The sequence below is a fragment of the Gossypium hirsutum genome, chromosome D11 (genome assembly GCF_007990345.1).
Source record: "Gossypium hirsutum isolate 1008001.06 chromosome D11, Gossypium_hirsutum_v2.1, whole genome shotgun sequence".
Taxonomy (NCBI): domain Eukaryota; kingdom Viridiplantae; phylum Streptophyta; class Magnoliopsida; order Malvales; family Malvaceae; genus Gossypium; species Gossypium hirsutum.
The window spans coordinates 56,155,528-56,173,616 of NC_053447.1; the positions used below are offsets into that span (position 1 = coordinate 56,155,528).

General features: G+C 32.2%; 1 pseudogene; it reads right to left on the bottom strand.

Annotated features, from left to right (window-relative positions):
- The window catches only part of LOC121223206 (protein PIR-like), a 105,480-nt pseudogene that overhangs the window by 54,595 nt on the left and 32,796 nt on the right, over window positions 1-18,089 (bottom strand).

Consider the following 18,089-nt stretch of genomic DNA (forward strand, 5'->3'; position numbering starts at 1 on the left):
ATAAGCTTTAAATGAACTGAATTTGATTATTGTTGCTTTGACATCTAATGTAACATTTTAATACTGATATCCAACAATCAAGTCGGGCATGTGAGTGTTACAGACCTTGATCCTAAAATTTTAACAATAGAAATCATGTGTGGAATCCAAAAAAAGACACTATGCAAACGCGCAAAGCTTTGATTTACAGTATTTAAATCCTGCAATTACCGTAAAAGGGAAGACAGTAAAAATAAGCCAAAATGTTTTAGCATTGTATTTGCTAATATGCCAGCCCCAGTAAAGAGGAAAATAGTTCACCAAAGTTCATTTCTTTTGCATTGAACAAAAAAAAATGCTCACAAATGTAGAACCAAGCAAAACAACAATCAATAATAGCTTCTTACTTGAGTACCACAGTAGAAGTTTGGCTTGGCATGTGAAACTAAGGTCACGTTTGGTTCGCTGTAATGGAATAGAGCTGTAATTGAAGAGAGCTGTAATGGAATAGAGTTGTAATAAGTAATTCAATTGTTTGGTTGAATTGAATGGAATAGAACTGTAATAGTATTCTTGTGTTTGGTTGAATGGAATGATGTTGTACTAGCATAAGGAAAAAAACTAAAATGATTAGAATACCAGAATTTTTTGTAGTTAGATAATTATTGTTATTGTTATTAAATTTTAATAAGATTATTAATAAAAATAATAAATAATTTAATCATATTTTAACATAATTATTATTAAATATAATTTAATAAAATTCTTAATATAATTATTCTTATATGAATTTACTAAAATCATAATATATAATACTATAAAGATAATATATAATCTACTTTATTATTTTTAAACTGCAATGCATATTTAATGTGCTAAAATATAATTAGTGAAACAAATAATTTAATTATTCTACAATAAAAAAATATTAAAAGTAATAGATAACTTGAGAATTATATTTCACATCCAAACATAATATTCATATATTAACAAAAAGTTACATGATTTCATTAGTTTACATGTCATAATCCATATGTTATAAAATTTTATAACATCAAAAAGTTACAACATTGTAATGACATTTTATCATGTCATTATACCATCCAAATATTACAAACACAAAAAGTTGTTTTAAGACATGGTAATGACTCTGTTTTAAGAGTTCGACTCCTGATCAATTGTTTTTATCAGATTTGTCATCCTTGTTATTGCCTTCAATTCTCCGAACCTGAACATGAAGGTTGAGTGAATCTCGGCATTGTGTTAATTGCATCCACAACTTTCACCATTTGCATCTGACACCCACCTTCATGAGGACTACATCATTCATATTCAAATAGTTCAAGATTTTAGGAATAAGATTTTCTATTTCAACTGCATGTACAACCTTTATCTTCTTCATTAAATTCATATTATCAACTCCTAAATGAAACCTCTGCCCAGCAATGGCAACTACATCAATACAAGCATCAAGACAATAGTTTAATACATCCTCAAGGCAATAGTTTAATACATCCTCATGATACTCTATCTCATGAGTACCTAGTTCAAACATGTCCCCAAGAATAGCAACTCTTTTTCCGTCACAATTGATGTTTTTCAACGTGTCGATGCCGGATTTGGTGCTAATGGGATAGGCATTGAAAGCATCATTCACTATCTTGATTCCACTTGTAGCTACAACAAACTCGGACCTCATACTAACAGGAATGTATCAAGATAAGGATCTTCCAACTGGAGAAAGAGGACATCCATAGAAGTTGCAACTGCTGCTGCTGCACATGCATTGATAGCCTTATGCAGACCTAAAGTCAGAATCACAAACTCCACCCTTGGTATGAAGCACACACTTACATATATTCATATATTTAACAAATAAAATAAATAAGAAATGACCTAATTATCAACCCTAAGAATGAAATTTACAGTAACAAAGTCTTGGCCAAAACAGTAACCTTAAAAAAACCCCTAAATCAAATTTACAAAAACTTTGCTGAGGGTGTGCTAAGGTAAACAAGAATAAGAAAACGTAAAGCAGCAATGGTGTGCTAAGGTAAAATTAACTTACCAGTACTTTTCTGGTAAAATTAACTTGGAATTTAATGGTATTACCTTTAAAGTCTTGGGCAATTTCACGAACGAGCCTTTGGAAAGGCAGTTTCATGATGTGGAGTTTAGTACTTTTCTGGTACTTCTGGATTTCACTGCATCCAATGGAAACATCATAAGTTCAATTCGTGTAAACAAGGTTAAGAAAACATGATTTGATGTCTAACCACAGAGCTACAGTTCCAGGGCGATATCGGTGAGGCTTCTTCACACCTCAAGTTGTCGGTGCCGACTTGCGAGCAGCCTGAGAAACACATAATAGAAAAAAAAATTAATGAAGATTAAAAAGAAAAAGTCTCAATCGAACTTAGGATTGAAAGGGGAAAAGAAAAGTTGAAAGAGGTGAAAGAACTTTAACTAAAAGAATTCAGGAAGAAAAAGAAAAAGAAAATGTACCCTTTACAATATTTGGGGAGATGAAGATGAAGGGCGAATGGATGGTTGATTTGGGGAGGAAGAAATCTTGAGAGAATTTTGGGAAGAATAGAGGCAGGCTATTTTGGTCTAAAAACCTAAACAGTGTTGTGTTGAATAGGTATTTAGACCCCCAAACCCTGAATACCTAAACGGTGAGCTGAGGGAATGAGACTGTAATAGCAATTCCGTGGAATCACCTAAACGGTGAACCAAACGGCTATTTTACTGTAGCATGTGGAATTAGGGCGGAATGGAATAGAAATTCCATCCAACCAAATGTAGTGTGATGGTTTTTGAACAGGAACAAGAGTAATTTGGAAGATCGAATGAATTGCTGAGTAGTATTGCAAATGATAAAGTTTGGAAGGAAATCACTTTGCATCTTAGACCAAATATAACAGACAGAAGTGGAAACCAAGCATTCGGTGACCATAATCCAAAAACTATGAGCTAAGCTGGAAATTTCTGTTGAACCTGTGAAACTAGTCCACTAGAAAATGACACGAGAAATGTTCTCCTGCATCTCATTCAACTTGAGCCTGAAGGAGTCTATTGAAATATCTTTTGAAAGCAATTCATGGGAATGCTTTAATATGTCTACCAACTTTTCTAATTCCTGCAAGAAGAGATCATATTTGTCACTGGATTATGAAACACATAAAAATACCAAAAAGAAAAAAAAGGTAATTACTTACCACTATGGCACATAGATCTTGAGACTCAAATGATCAAAATGAAACTCTAGATTTTCTCTGAAGACTTAGTTCATCCCTTCAGCAATAAGACTTCTTAAATCAATAGTCCTCCCAAGTAACTGTATACTGCAAAAGTTGGCAACAATTGAGAGTATTAGACTAAGAGAAAAATTCCATAAGTATTTTTTAATAAACAAGAAAAGATGAAAAAGACATGTAACATGAACTATAACCCAAAATAGTGACACAAGGAATCAGAAAATTCTGATGCAATATGTTGGAGAAAACACATTAGCGAACAAATATAAATATAATTAATTATATAAACAAATAAAACAACTTAATATAAGAAATATTTACATAAACAAATATTTATATTTATGTAAAAACACCAGTTTTAAATAAAACAAATTAAATAAATATTTGTATTTATTTAAAACATCAAATTTAAAAACAATTAAATAAACAAGGTTTTGGAAAATTAAAAATTAAATAAAGGGAATCGAGTTTTACTAGATGTTGAGACATGTTTTCAGTTTCCTTAAGATAGATTCTGCCGCTCCTATGGTACTTGGAGAAACGTTGGTCGATTGTCTCCAAGGATACAACAACAAATTGATTGCGGCAGTAGTACCTTTGCAGTGATCAATAAACAAACCTTGCCTTATTCTATCACCGAAAAGTTTGAAAATTTGGAGAGGAAAGAAAAGAATTTTTTAGAGTGAAAATTTCTTATTTCTTTGTGTGTGTGTGTAAAGAATTCTGCAGAATTCTTTAGGCTTTTATAGCCATTCAATATAGAGGAATTTTAGAAATTTCCTGAATAAAGATACAAATCTTTCCATTAGATGAGCATTTAAATTACTTTGAATAAAATTAAATCAAATTGAAAATCAATCTAATTGGAATAAAATCAGATCGAGATATTTTTCCTTTTAACACATATTTTGTATAATATTTGTTGAGAAAAATAAAATATGTATTGGGCTAAAATATCTACAGACCCTTTTTGGGCAAAATAGATCCGGACATTTCGCGTCGCCCACGTCATGTAGGTGCGGCCCCAACCCTAACGGGTTTGGACTTGCACCCCCTACGCTTTTGATAAGCTATAAAAGTAACATATTTTAATCTCATTCTTAATGCATTTTTGATGATTAATTATGCAAATTAGTAAATTTGATGCCCCTAATCTTTTAAATTCATGTTTCTATACTTAGGAGAGCATTTGGAAGTGAAAGGAGTGAAAAACAAGCCGAAATCAGACAAAAAGAGTGTTTTCAGGATCCACACGGCCTAGGCATTTCCACATGGGCTAGACACACGCCCATGTGCCAGCCCATGTCGATTTCGCTCCCTACTTCCCAAATATGCGAAAAAACCTAATTTTTAAGGTCTCTAAGCATTCTAAAGTCTATAAAACCCATTAGAAGAAGACATACGGAGGCAATTAGAGTAGGTCAAAGAAAACACTCGAAGAACACCATTGGAATCAACTCGGAAGTGGATCTCCATCATGATCGAAAATCTCCTTTTAATTTCTTTTGAAGTTTTATTGAGTTTCTTATGTCTTGTGGTTATTCTGACTTTGAGATGTTTCTATTCAGGATTATGAACTAAATTCCCTAGATACCTAGGGAAGATGAAACCTATGATGAATCTTATTATTTGATTTCTAATTTACATGATAAATACTGTATTCTTATTCTCAATTATGTATGCTAATTTCTTATTTTAATATTTTTGGGATATTAATTCATGTTTAATGTGCTTAATTCAGTGGAACAAAAGTCCATGTTTAAGAGTAGATCTAGCATAATTGAGTGGAGTTGCATGCAATCCTAGAAATAGGACGACATAAATCTACCAAATTAGAGTCAAATATAATAAAGGAATCTATAGATCGAGTTAATAGGACGATAGGGGTTTTAATTAGAAAGAGATTTCAATTAATCAACCTAGAGTTGGTTGTTCTTACTCTCGAAAGAGATATTAACATAATTTTGGGATTTCTACGGATGAAGTAACAAGTGAATAAATCATTTAATTTAGATTCATAATAATAGGTGAATTCTAGGTGGATTCTTTCCTGGGTATTGTCTATCTCATTGGTTAGTATTCAATTATTTCTTTGATTCATTCTTTGTTGCATTCTTATTAAATTAGTTTAGTAAATTTATATTAAAAATAATCATCCCAATTTGTCGACTAAATAATAAGAAGATAGTAATTACTAGTACTTTTAGTCCTCGTGGATACGATATTCTTTACTCACCATAGCTATACTCTTGTTCGATAGTTGCACTTGCCTTTGTCGTATTTATAGTTAGTTTAGTGACCATCAAGTTTTTTGTGCCGTTACCGAGGACTAAAATATTAGGAATAATTTAGCCATTTTTATTTTTATTATAATTTTCATTTTTAGTTTAATTTTTATTTTCTAATTTTTATTTTATTTGCTTCTGGCAGGTTCCTTTAGTTTATGACTAGAAGAAACCCGTCGGGACCATTGTTATTTGACAGTGAAATTGAAAGTACAGCTCGTAGAAATCATAGAGAAGCAAGGCAAAGTTGAGAAAGTTTAAACATTGTTATTACTGAAGAGATGGGTGATAACCAGAATAAAAAGCTACCTCCTATAGTTGTTGCAGATTCAGATCTTGTTCCTTGCACTATGTACAATTATGCGAAGCTTACTTTGACTGGGGCTAAATCGAGTATTGTGAGACCCACCATTGCTGCAAATAATTTCAAACTGAAGTCGAACACTATTCATATGATACAACAATTTGTTCAATTTGATGGTTTGTAAGACGAAGATCCAAATACTCATTTAGCCAATTTTCTGGAAATCTGCGATACTTGCAAGATTAATGGCGTCATTGATGACGCCATTCATTTATAGCTATTCCTTTTCTCGTTAAGGAACAAATAAAAATAGTGGTTGAACTCTCTACCACGAGGTTCCATCATTACATGGGATCAAATGACCCAGAAATTCCTACTGAAGTACTTCCTACCAGCTAAGACTGCCAAGTAGAGGAATGATATATCTTCCTTTGTTTAGATTGATTTAGAGAATTTGTACGATATCTCACCATGGGTTACCTCTATGTCTACAAGTTCAAACCTTTCTACAACGGTTTGAATCCATCAACTAGACAGTTGATCGATGCAATAACTGGTGGAACTATGAATAATAAAACACCCGGATCGACTTAGAAATTTATTGAGGAGATGGTACTGAATAATTATCAGTGGTGAAAGTAGCCGGTGTTTTCAGTTTAGATGCAGTCACCATGTTATCGATTTAGGTAGAATAATTAAATAAGAAAATTGATGGTTTATATATTTCTACGCAGGTACATCCGTTGATGAAAAAACAAATGGAGGTGGAATACATAACCTAGAATGTTTACCCTTCGCTCCTAGCACAGAGAATGAACAAATCAATCATATGGGCAATAATTTTAGGCCTCAAAATAACCTTTATCGTAATTACTATAATGCAGGTTATAGGAACCATCTCAATTTCTCTTGGGGTGGTCAAGGAAATCAAAGAGGACAACCCCCTCTATGCTTCCAACAACAACCTTACTTGTAAGAGAAAAAGTCAAACCTTGAGGAGATGTTGACGAAGTTTATCTCGGTGTCGGAAATACGCTTTCAAAACACTGAGGCAGCACTTAAAAATCAACAAGCATTGATTGAAGGGCTTAAGAACCAAATAGGTCAGCTTGCTAAGTTATTTTCAGAACGACCATAAGGTAGTTTGCCTAGTAATACACAAACTAACCTAATGGAGCAGCTTCATGCAATTACTGTGAGAGATGAATAAGGGTTAGTTGAATTTGAACCAGAACCAAAGCAAGAAATTGTGGTACATAACGATAAGGTTGGGGTAAGCCAGAAAGAGAAAAAATCAGTTGTTAAGGAATATAAACCTCGAGTGCCATATCCTAATGTTACAAAGAGAGACCACAAGAACGAACAATTTGGTAAATTTCTTAAACTCTTAAAGAAATTACATATTAACTTACCTTTTGTTGAAGCTCTTTCGAATATGCCCAATTACATCAAATTTTTAAAGGAGCTTTTGGCAAACAAAAGAAAGTTAGATCATTCGTCGACTGTGGAACTAAATGCAATTTGCTCGACCATATTGCAAAATAAACTACCCAACAAATTGAAAGATCCAGGGAGTTTTACTATTCTTTGTTTAATTGGTAGTTTGAATATTGATAATGCTTTGGTTGATTTAGGGCTAGTATTAATGTGATGCCCTATAAAATGTTTAAGCAATTAGGTCTTGGGAAACCCAAACAAACTAGGATGAGTATTCAATTAACGGGTAGAACCATTAGATATCCTAGGGATGTTATTGAAGATGTGCTTGTTAAAATCGATAAATTCATATTCCCTGTTGATTTTGTTGTGTTAGACATGGATGAGAGTAGTGAGGTACCTTTAATTTTAGGTCGCCCTTTTTAGCAACTGTTAAAACTGTTAGGCACATGGGCGTGTCCCAGAATATGTGCAAAATGGGGTAATCGATAGTGTGTCACACGGCCTGGACACATAGGCGTGTCCCAGGCCATGTGAAAACTGGGCTTATTATTTAATTGAACATGGGCTGAAAAAGCCCCACACGGCAGTGTCACACTGTCATATGGCCCAAACCCTAAAATTTCTTCCTCAATTTATCTTTTTCTTCTTCCCCAAACAAGCCAACCCCTTTCCCCCTATCACCCACCTCCTCTCCCTTCTCTCCGTAGATGAACAACCCCGCCCCACCCATGCACGACACCGCCTCCCACACGCGACCCCCCATCGTAACTCCAGCTACCGTCTTCCGTCGATCTTCCCCTTTTACCCTTTTCTTTATTTTATTTTCTTTTATTTTTTATTATTTTTTGTTATATTATTTATTTTTATTTGAATAATATATTTTCTTATTTTATTTATTTGTTTTATTATTCTTATGCTTGGATTTTAATTTTATTTTAATTTATTTATGCTAATTAATTATATTTCTATTATTTAAATATTTTTTTACTATTATTCTTACTATTACCTTTAATTTTATCAGTATCATTGAGTTTATTTCTTTTGTTTTTCGTTTTATTTGTATTTATATTTTTATCCTTATTTTTAATTTTGTTTTTAGCTACTTTTTTTTATTTTCTTAGATTTATTTCATTTACTATCTTTTGAACTATATTTCTATATTTTATGGTTGTTTCTAATCAAGTTAGTAACCTTTTAATCTTCTTCACTATTTGTGTTTATTTTCTTATTAGTTTGCTCAGAATCATGCATTCCATTTAGATTTGCCTATAGTTCCGATTTTCACCATCCTGGCAATTTCATCCAATATTTTGGGCAGTTTTTGTTTTCTCCCTCTCTTATGATATTCTGCATATACTGTGATTATATCTATTTTTACATTGAGGACAATGTACATCTTAAGTGTGGGGAGGTTATTTATATAATTATTAGAAAATTCCTGAATTATGTCTTATATTTAAGTAATTTTTATCAATTTGAGATTTTTGTTGATGTGTTTTGGATTAATTTATAGATATTTGTGTATTGGTTGATTAAAATTTTAAGACATGAGAGAATCAAGCATGATAAGTTATTTTTTAGAAATTAAAAATTTTTAGGTTGTTTCCCTAAATTGAAGTATTATCTTGAAGTTTGAGATTTACAAGTTTGATATAAAAAACTATGATTTTTTGTGAGATTTTGAGTCTTTAGAGAATACATTTTTCTTATTGGTTATGAGTATGTCAATTTGATTTGTTATTCTAGAACTTGCTTCGATTATACATGTCGAGAACACACCTTTGATTTGATATACTGAGATGATAAAGACACTTAGGTTTTAACCCACTTATCCCATAAAAAGCCTACCTTCATAATTAACCCTTAGTGAACCCCATTGAGCTTACACACCATTTCTTGATATAACCCTTAATGTCAACACATAACTTATTTTTTGTTCGTTGAGACTTTTTCCCTTTTTATTGACTCCCTGTTTGTCGAGATTTGATATGGTTAGTTGCTTAACTATGCTCTTCTGTTTGATTTGCTGAATTATTTCTGATTTTTCTAAATATACATTTAAGACTTGTGTTACAAACTTTACAAGATAAACAGTTGTATGCAAAGTTCAGTAAGTGTGAGTTTTGGTTACACGAAGTTAGTTTCTTGGGCCATGTTATATCAGCACTAGGTATTCGGGTTGATCCGAGTAAGATTTCGGCTATACTTGATTGGAAACCTCCGAGAAATGTTTCGAAAGTTCAAAGTTTTCTGGGACTTGTTGGTTATTATAGACGGTTCGTGAAAGGGTTCTCTATGATTACGACCCCGATGACAAAGTTACTACAGAAAGATGTTAAGTTTGAGTGGTCAGAAAACTGCCAGAAAAGTTTTGATCAGTTAAAAGTTCTTTTGACTGAAGCTCCAGTATTAGTTCAGCCAGAATCGGGTAAAGAGTTTGTTATCTATAGTGATGCATCTTTAAATGGTTTGGGCTGTGTTTTGATGCAAGAAGGAAAAGTTGTAGCCTATGCCTCGAGACAGTTAAAGCCGCACGAACAGAACTGTCCGACGCACGATCTAAAATTGGCCGCTATTGTGTTTGCGTTGAAAATATGGTGCCACTATTTGTTTGGCAAAAAATGTCATGTTTATTCCGATCACAAAAGCCTGAAATATTTGATGACTTAGAAAGATCTGAATTTGAGACAGTGCCAATGGTTAGAATTGTTAAAAGATTACGAACTTGTGATTGACTATCATCCGCGAAAGGCTAATGTTGTTGCTTTTCCTTAAGTTGAAAATCACTGTTTGCTTTGCATACAATGAAAGCACATTTAGCTATGTCTGATGATGGTGTGATAATAGCTGAGTTAAAAGCAAAACCGTTATTTGTTCAACAGATTTGTGAAGCTCAGAAAGTCGATGATGATTTAATTACAAAACGAGCTCAGTGTGACTTAAATGTTGATTCTGAGGATTGTTTGAGATTCAGAAATCGATTATGTGTTCTGAAAAATTCAAATTTAATTCAGATGATTTTGAATGAAGCTCATAATAGTCAATTTTCTATTCATCCGGATAGCACGAAAATGTATAACGATCTGGAACAGCACTATTGGTGGCACGGTATGAAACGACACATTTCTGACTTTGTTTCAAAATTTTAATTTGTCAGCAAGTTAAAGCCGAACATCAAGTACCGTCTGGATTACTTCAGCCTATTATGATTCCAGAGTGGAAATCGAATCAAGTCACGATAGATTTTGTATCCGGTTTACCGTTGACACCGAACAAGAAAGATGCAATCTGGGTTATTGTTGATAGGTTGACAAAATTGGCACACTTTATTCCGATTCGCACAGATTTCTCTCTTGATAAACTTGTTGAATTGTATGTTTCTCAAATTGTGAGGTTGCATGGTGTGCCTATTTCTATTGTTTTGGATAGAGACCCGAGGTACACATCGCGGTTTTGGAAGAAACTACAAGATGCTTTAGGTACGAAACTACATTTTAGCACAGCTTTCCATCCGCAAACAGATGGTCAATCCGAACGAATCATTCAGATACTTGAGGATACTTTGAGATGTTGCATTCTCGAGTTTGAAGGTACGTGGGAATGATACTTACCTTTGATTGAATTTGCTTATAATAATAGCTTTCAATCTAGTATCAAAATGGCACCTTACGATACATGGGGTAGATTTGATTAAAGAGACTGAACAGAAAGGGAAAGTGATTTGGGATAGTCTGAAATTAGCATCGAATCGTCAGAAATCTTATGCGGACTTGAAAAGAAAGGATATAGAATTTCAAATCGGGGACAAAGTGTTTTTGAAAGTCTCACCATGGAAGAAAATACTCAGATTTAGTCGCAAAGGCAAATTAAGTCCAAGATTCATTGGACCGTATAAGATTATAGAGCGTATCGGCCCGGTTGCTTATAGATTGTTGTTGCCACCTAAGTTAGAAAAGATTCACAATGTATTTCATGTTTCGATGCTTCACAGATATAGATTCGATCCTTCTCATGTAATTAGTCCGACCGAGATTGAAATTATTCTGATATGTCATATGAAGAAGAACCGATTAGCATTCTGGCTCGTAAGATTAAAGAATTACGAAATAAGAAAATTTCGTTAGTCAAAGTACTTTGGCATAAACATGGAGTTGAAGAAGCAACTTGGGAGTCCAAAGATACAATGAAAGAGCATTATCCAAACCTATTTACTGGTAAGATTTTCGGGGACGAAAATCCCTAAGGGGGGAGAGTTGTAACAGCCTGATTTTGACCCTAATCGGAACAGTGGTTTTGGGACCACACATCCGAGTCTAAAAAATATTTTAATATTTTTATTCTGTTTTTATTATGTGTGAATTACATGTGTGAAAGTTTCGTGAGTTAATTTTATTGTTTGAGTGCTTAATTTGAGAAAAGGGGCTTAATCGCGTAAAATGAAAATTTGATGGTTAATTAAGAAAGTGCCTAATTGTTGTTGTCTTTATAAGTTGGAGGCCTTATGTTGTAATTAAGCCAATAATAATAGGTAGTAAATGGCATAATGATGATATGTGATTTTTATATATATAAAAAATAAATAAATAATAAAAGTTAAAATAATAATAATATAATAATATATGTTATAATAAAACAAAACATTAAAAAGCCACCATTTTTTTATGTTCATATTTCTTCACCGAATGTAGACAAGAAAAAACAAGGTTTGAAAGCTTGAAACATTTGGCCATTTTGAAGCTTAATTCAAGGTTGGTTTTTGTTTGGTTTTTGATAATTTTTACGTTTTTGAGATCGTTGCTCTGAATACTTCAAAACCCATGTCTTAATTTTGTGAATTGTTGATGATTTTGATAAATGCCATTGATGAATGCTTAAGCTTTTTGATAGTTGATGATGAAATATGAAAGATATGTGAAAGATTAACATGTTTTGTCTTTGAATTTTTGATGAATTTGAGTAATTAGGGTTAAATTGTAAAAATAAAATTGAGGGACTATAATGTGAAATAAATGAAATGTGTGGGCTTGTATGGACACTAGGAATATTCGGCCCTTAAGGAGTGTAGTCAAATTTTGTGTATTTTGTGTTTTGAGCAAAAATGACTAAATTGTAAAAAGTGTGAAATGTTGGGGAAAAATTATAATTTGCCTATTTATGTGTTTTTATGCTAAATTGAATAGAATGGTGTTTAAATAAGCTTAATTTAGATATGCTTAGATCAAGAATTAAAGAAATCATATTTGGATCGGGGAAAGACAAAAGTGGTCGAGTAGCCGATTTAACGGTCGACAGCATCCGAGGTAAGTCAATAAGCATTTAAATGTTGAACTAACTATGGTATATATATTTGTTATGTATTGAAATGAATTATTTGAAGTTATATAAGCCAGTAACGAATGTAATATTGAGAATTGATTATATTCCGAGAATGAATAAATTAGATATGAATTATGTGAAAGACCGATTTTGTAAGTTCAGGCTTTATGCCTAGCAGGCTTTATGCCTAGCAGGCTTTGTGCCAGTGAATTATATCAGACTTTATGTCTAGCAGGCTTTGTGCGGGTGAAATGTATCGGGCTTTGTGCCTAGCAGGCTTTATGCCGGTGTTTTATACAAGGCTCTATGTTCTATAAATCTTATGTGAGCAATAGTAAAAACAAATAAATGTGTTAAGAAAGCTAAATTATTCAGGTATGTGTTAGCAATTTGCTTAATTGATGATAAGGTAAGTTGGTTATTTTTAATTGATAATAGTTTCAAATGAAATATAGAGTATGAGTTAACCATTTGAGTATAAACATGTTTTGGCATAATGATTTATTGAATATTCGGTTTTGCTAAATATTTATGTGTATTTGGCCATATGGTTTGTTTATATGAAAATACAATGTGATCTTTATTCAAGTGTTATATGGTACAAAATATTAGGATATTTGGTTTATTTAACTTAATGATGGAATAAGTATTAATATATATACATATATGAATTTTTGCTTATGACTTATTAAACTTTAATAGCTTAATGGGTGTTTGTATTTGTTTACTTCTGTTTTATAGATTTTGGAGTCGCATTACGAGCTCGGGGATCGTCAGCATAGTCTATAACACTAGCGACCGTCTTTGGTATTTTATAAATTTGAATTTGAACCTATGGCATGTATAGTCTAGTTAATATGTTTAATTTTGGGATATGTGAATATGAGCCATGCGAAAATGACTTATTCATTTTGGTTAAGCTTGGTTTTATGTTTTTGATCTATTGATATATATATATATATATATATGATGTTTAAGTTTATACAAATTTCGGTTATATATATAGAAGTGTAATGTGTTTAGCATAATTGTTAATAGTTGTATAAATTAGTTATATTTAAGCCTATTTCGAAAGTAATATGTGTATTATATGTATATGATGTATTATGTATATGCTGCCTGTAATACCCAAATTTTTACCCGGCCCACAATAAACAAATAGTCCATTTTTACAAACAGGCCTATATGGCCCAAAACCCAAAATACAACAAGGGCCCAATGCTTAGTGGCCCAAATCATTTGCGGAAACCCTTGGGTTTCCGAATAAGACCTTTGCACCGTAGCCACAAGCATCCCCGATCTTCATACCTACGCATCAAAGAGAAACAAAAAGGAAACACAATCAAATATTCGAAAACAAATAAATAAACAGATTTGTTTCTTTTTTAGATTGGTTTCTGCTATTATGTTTTCATTCGGCTATAAAGAGCCACAAAAAAACTGTAATACGAATCCGAAAAATCAATAAAAAAATAGTTATTTTCACAACAAATACGAATAACGAGTTCAATACAGAGAAAGCAGAAAATCTATTTAAAGGTCTATATTTATTTGCTATATTTTAGTTTACTGTTTTTTTCTTATTTGCATGCGTATAAATATAAGTACAAAAAGAAAATAAAACAACCTATATTCGAGTCCCAACCGCCGCGGATGGCCGAGGAAGTCGTCACCGAGGATTGACGGCCGAAAACCGAAAGGTTTCTCGAGATTTGGGCCCCCTTCGTCAATATTTTGGAAATTTCGAGGCTAGATTCGGCTTTAAAGGTTTTGAAAGGGTCGGATCTGAGATTTTCGGCTTTTCGGCCACCGCATACAGAGGGGATGAGAGTTTTTTTGAAGGGATTTTGGTTTTTTTTCTTAAAAATGTTTTAAAATGAATTTTTTTGGAGGAATGGGGGCTTTTATACGGTACCAAAACGATACTGTTTTGGAGTGACCCTAGAGGCCCAAAACGACGTCGTTTTAGGGAGGCCAACCCGACTCCGACCCGACCCGGCCTAGGATCCGCGTGTTTTTGAGCGGAGGGGAAAATTGCATTTTTAGCCCCTCCGCCTTTTAATATATTTCCAGTTAAGTTTTTTTTTTATTTTTTTTAAAAAATTTACCATTCTATTTGTTTCAATTTTAATTTGGTCTAATTTGCAACGGCGCCGTTTCAAAGGAGAAAAGATAATTTCCTTTCCAGCCCCTCTGAATTGTTAGCGTGTTCAATGATACCCCCCAGTCTTCAATTATTTGCGAATCTACCCGATATTTTTATATTTGTAGTTCAATTTAGTCTCTTTTAATATTTTTCTTAAAATTAATTAATTTTAATAAAGTAAGTATTATTTTTTAAATATATATATACATGTATATTTATTTTTTATACATGTACATATTTATTTTTTAACTAATATTTTCATACATATATATTTTTTTAATGTAGATATTATTTAATTATTTTTAATATATTTTACATGTATATATATTTATTTTTCTCGAATATTCTATTATATTTTCATATACATACGCGCATTTCTTTATATTTTCGAAAATGCTTAAACACATATTTATATCTTTAACACATATATTTAAAATTTTTACATATGTATATTTATATATTTTTCTTTATTTTCATAAATGCATTATATAAATTTTATAATTCAAATTTTATATGTAAATCATGTATTTTATTTCTCATAATTTCAATGTATATGTTACGCGCTCTCTTTTATTTATTTATTTATTATTTTGTTGATTTATGTTTTCATATTTTTATTTATTTGATACTTTGCATGTTATCGATTTTGTTTATTCATTTATTTACATTATTTCTATGCCATTGTGTATTTATTATTGCATTGTATATTTAATGTAGCCTCACATCATTTTTTTACTCGATTTCAAACTTTTCAAAATTGAGATAATGCTTGTATTTAGGATTTTCAAGGAAATTGAGCCCTAACGTATTGGGTTCCGATTTTCTTCGTTAAATCTAACAATCGAGCATTTCTCTTTAATCAAAAAATAAGAACTCATTATTAGGAATTCAACACGTTGTGTCCTAACGTATTGGATGTGACGCATTGATTTCTCGAAATGAAGATTTTTTCTAAAAAATAATAAAGGAAATATTCCAAGTTTTGGATTTTGGAGAAATTGTGCCCTAACGTATTGGGCCGCGATTTCTTAAATCTTGAATAAATGGATATTCTTTTAAATTTTTACTATACGAGTATTCTGGCCTAATTCATTTTTGAGGAAATTAGAATGCCGTGCCCTAACGCATTGGGTGTGACATTTTCTTTCTCTGAAATGATAAGGGTCTTAATGCGTAGCGTTTTTAAGTTTTTGCTAAGGATTATATTTTTCAAATTTTCGACATTAAGACATTAATTAATTAACTAGGTACCAATTTTTGGGCGTTATGAGGGTGCTAATCCTTCCTCATACGTAACCGATTCCCGGACCCGTTTTTCTAAAAATCGTAGACCAAAGTCATTTTTAGGTGACCCAATCACACCTTAATAAAAGATTGGTGGCGACTCCAAATTTTCATCGACAACTAATTTTTGTTTTTTTTTCCAAAATAAAAAAATGGTTTCAACACTGCCCATTTGTTGTATATATGCTGTTAAATTTTGGTGTAAAAATGCTGCTCAATTTGGTACGTATATGCTACCCATTTGTTGTATATATGCTGTTAAATTTTGGTGTAAAAATGCTACTCAATTTGGCATGTATATCCTGCCCATTTGTTGTATATATGCTGTTAAATTTTGGTGTAAAAGTGTTGTTAAATTTGGTATGTATATGTTGCCCATTTGTTGTATATAAGCTGTCCAAATTGATGTATAAAAGCTGTCCAAACAAGGTAGATTATCTATATTGTAATATGTAGTATAGTTAGTAAATTTAAATGAAATAAATGTGTACAAATAAATAATTGGATACATGCTTGATTTATGATATATAATCATATAGGTTTGGAAATGTTTTAAGAATTTGAATTATTTCAAATTTTGATTAGGTAAATGGTAATGATATGGTTGAAGTTTGAAACATAATTGATATATGTAATTTGATTAATGATGCATGCTTGATTTTAATTGATTATGTGCTTAAATATATATATATTTGGGAGGAAATTTTGTGGTTGAGTTAGTATAATTTTACAAAAAAAATCGGGTTGGGTTTTGATCGGTAATGCCTCGTAACTCTAATCCGGTGATGGACACGAGTCGGGTTGTTACACAACCCCTTTCCCCCTATCACCCACCTCCTCTCCCTTCTCTCTGTAGATGAACAACCCGACCCCCACCCATGCATGACACCGCCTCCCACACGCGACCCCCCCGTCGCAACTCCAGCCATCGTCTTCCGTCGGTCTTTAAATAAGCGCTTCTCGGGAGGCAACCCAAGTGTTTAACTTTTTCTAATTCTTTTAATTCCATTGCATGCTAATTTAAAATCTTAAAAAAAGAAATTGGTGTGTTTTTGACCCATACGACTTAGGCACACGGGCGTGTCCCAGACTATGTGCAAAATGGGGTAATCGATAGTACGTCACACAGCCTGGACACACAGACGTGTCCCAGGCCGTGTGAAAACTGGGCTTATTATTTAATTGAACATGGGCTGAAAAGGCCCCACACGGCCGTGTGACACTGTCATATGGCCCAAACCCTAAAATTTCTTCCTCAATTTATCTTTTTCTTCTTCCCTAAGAAAGCCAACCCCTTTCTCCCCTATCACCCACCTCCTCTTCCTTCTCTCCGTAGATGAACAACCCCGCCCCACCCATGCACGACACCACCTCCCACATGCGACCCCCCCGTCGTAACTCCGGCTACCGTCTTCCGTCGATCTTCCCCTTTTACCCTTTTGTTTATTTTATTTTTTGTTATATTATTTATTTTTATTTGAATAATATATTTTCTTATTTTATTTGTTTGTTTTATTATTCTTATGCTTGTATTTTAATTTTATTTTAATTTATTTATGCTAATTAATTATATTTCTATTATTTTTAATATTTTTTACTATTATTCTTACTATTACCTTTAATTTTATCAGTATCATTGAGTTTATTTCTTTTGTTTTTCGTTTTAGTTATTTTTATTTTTATCTTTATTTTTAATTTTGTTTTTAGCTGCTTCTTTTTTATTTTCTTAGATTTATTTCATTTATTATCTTTTGAACTATATTTTTATATTTTATGGTTGTTTCTAATCAAGTTAGTAACCCTTTAATCTTCTTCACTATTTATGTTTATTTTCTTATTAGTTTGCTCAGAATCATGCATTACATTTAGATTTGCCTACAATTTTGCTTTTCACCATCCTGGCAAATTCATCCAATATTCAGGGCAATTTTTGTTTTCTCCCTCTCTTATGATATTCTGCTTATACTGTGATTATATCTATTTGTACATTGAGGACAATGTACATCTTAAGTGTGGGGAGGTTATTTATATAATTATTAGAAAATTCCTGAATTCTGTCTTATATTTAAGAAATT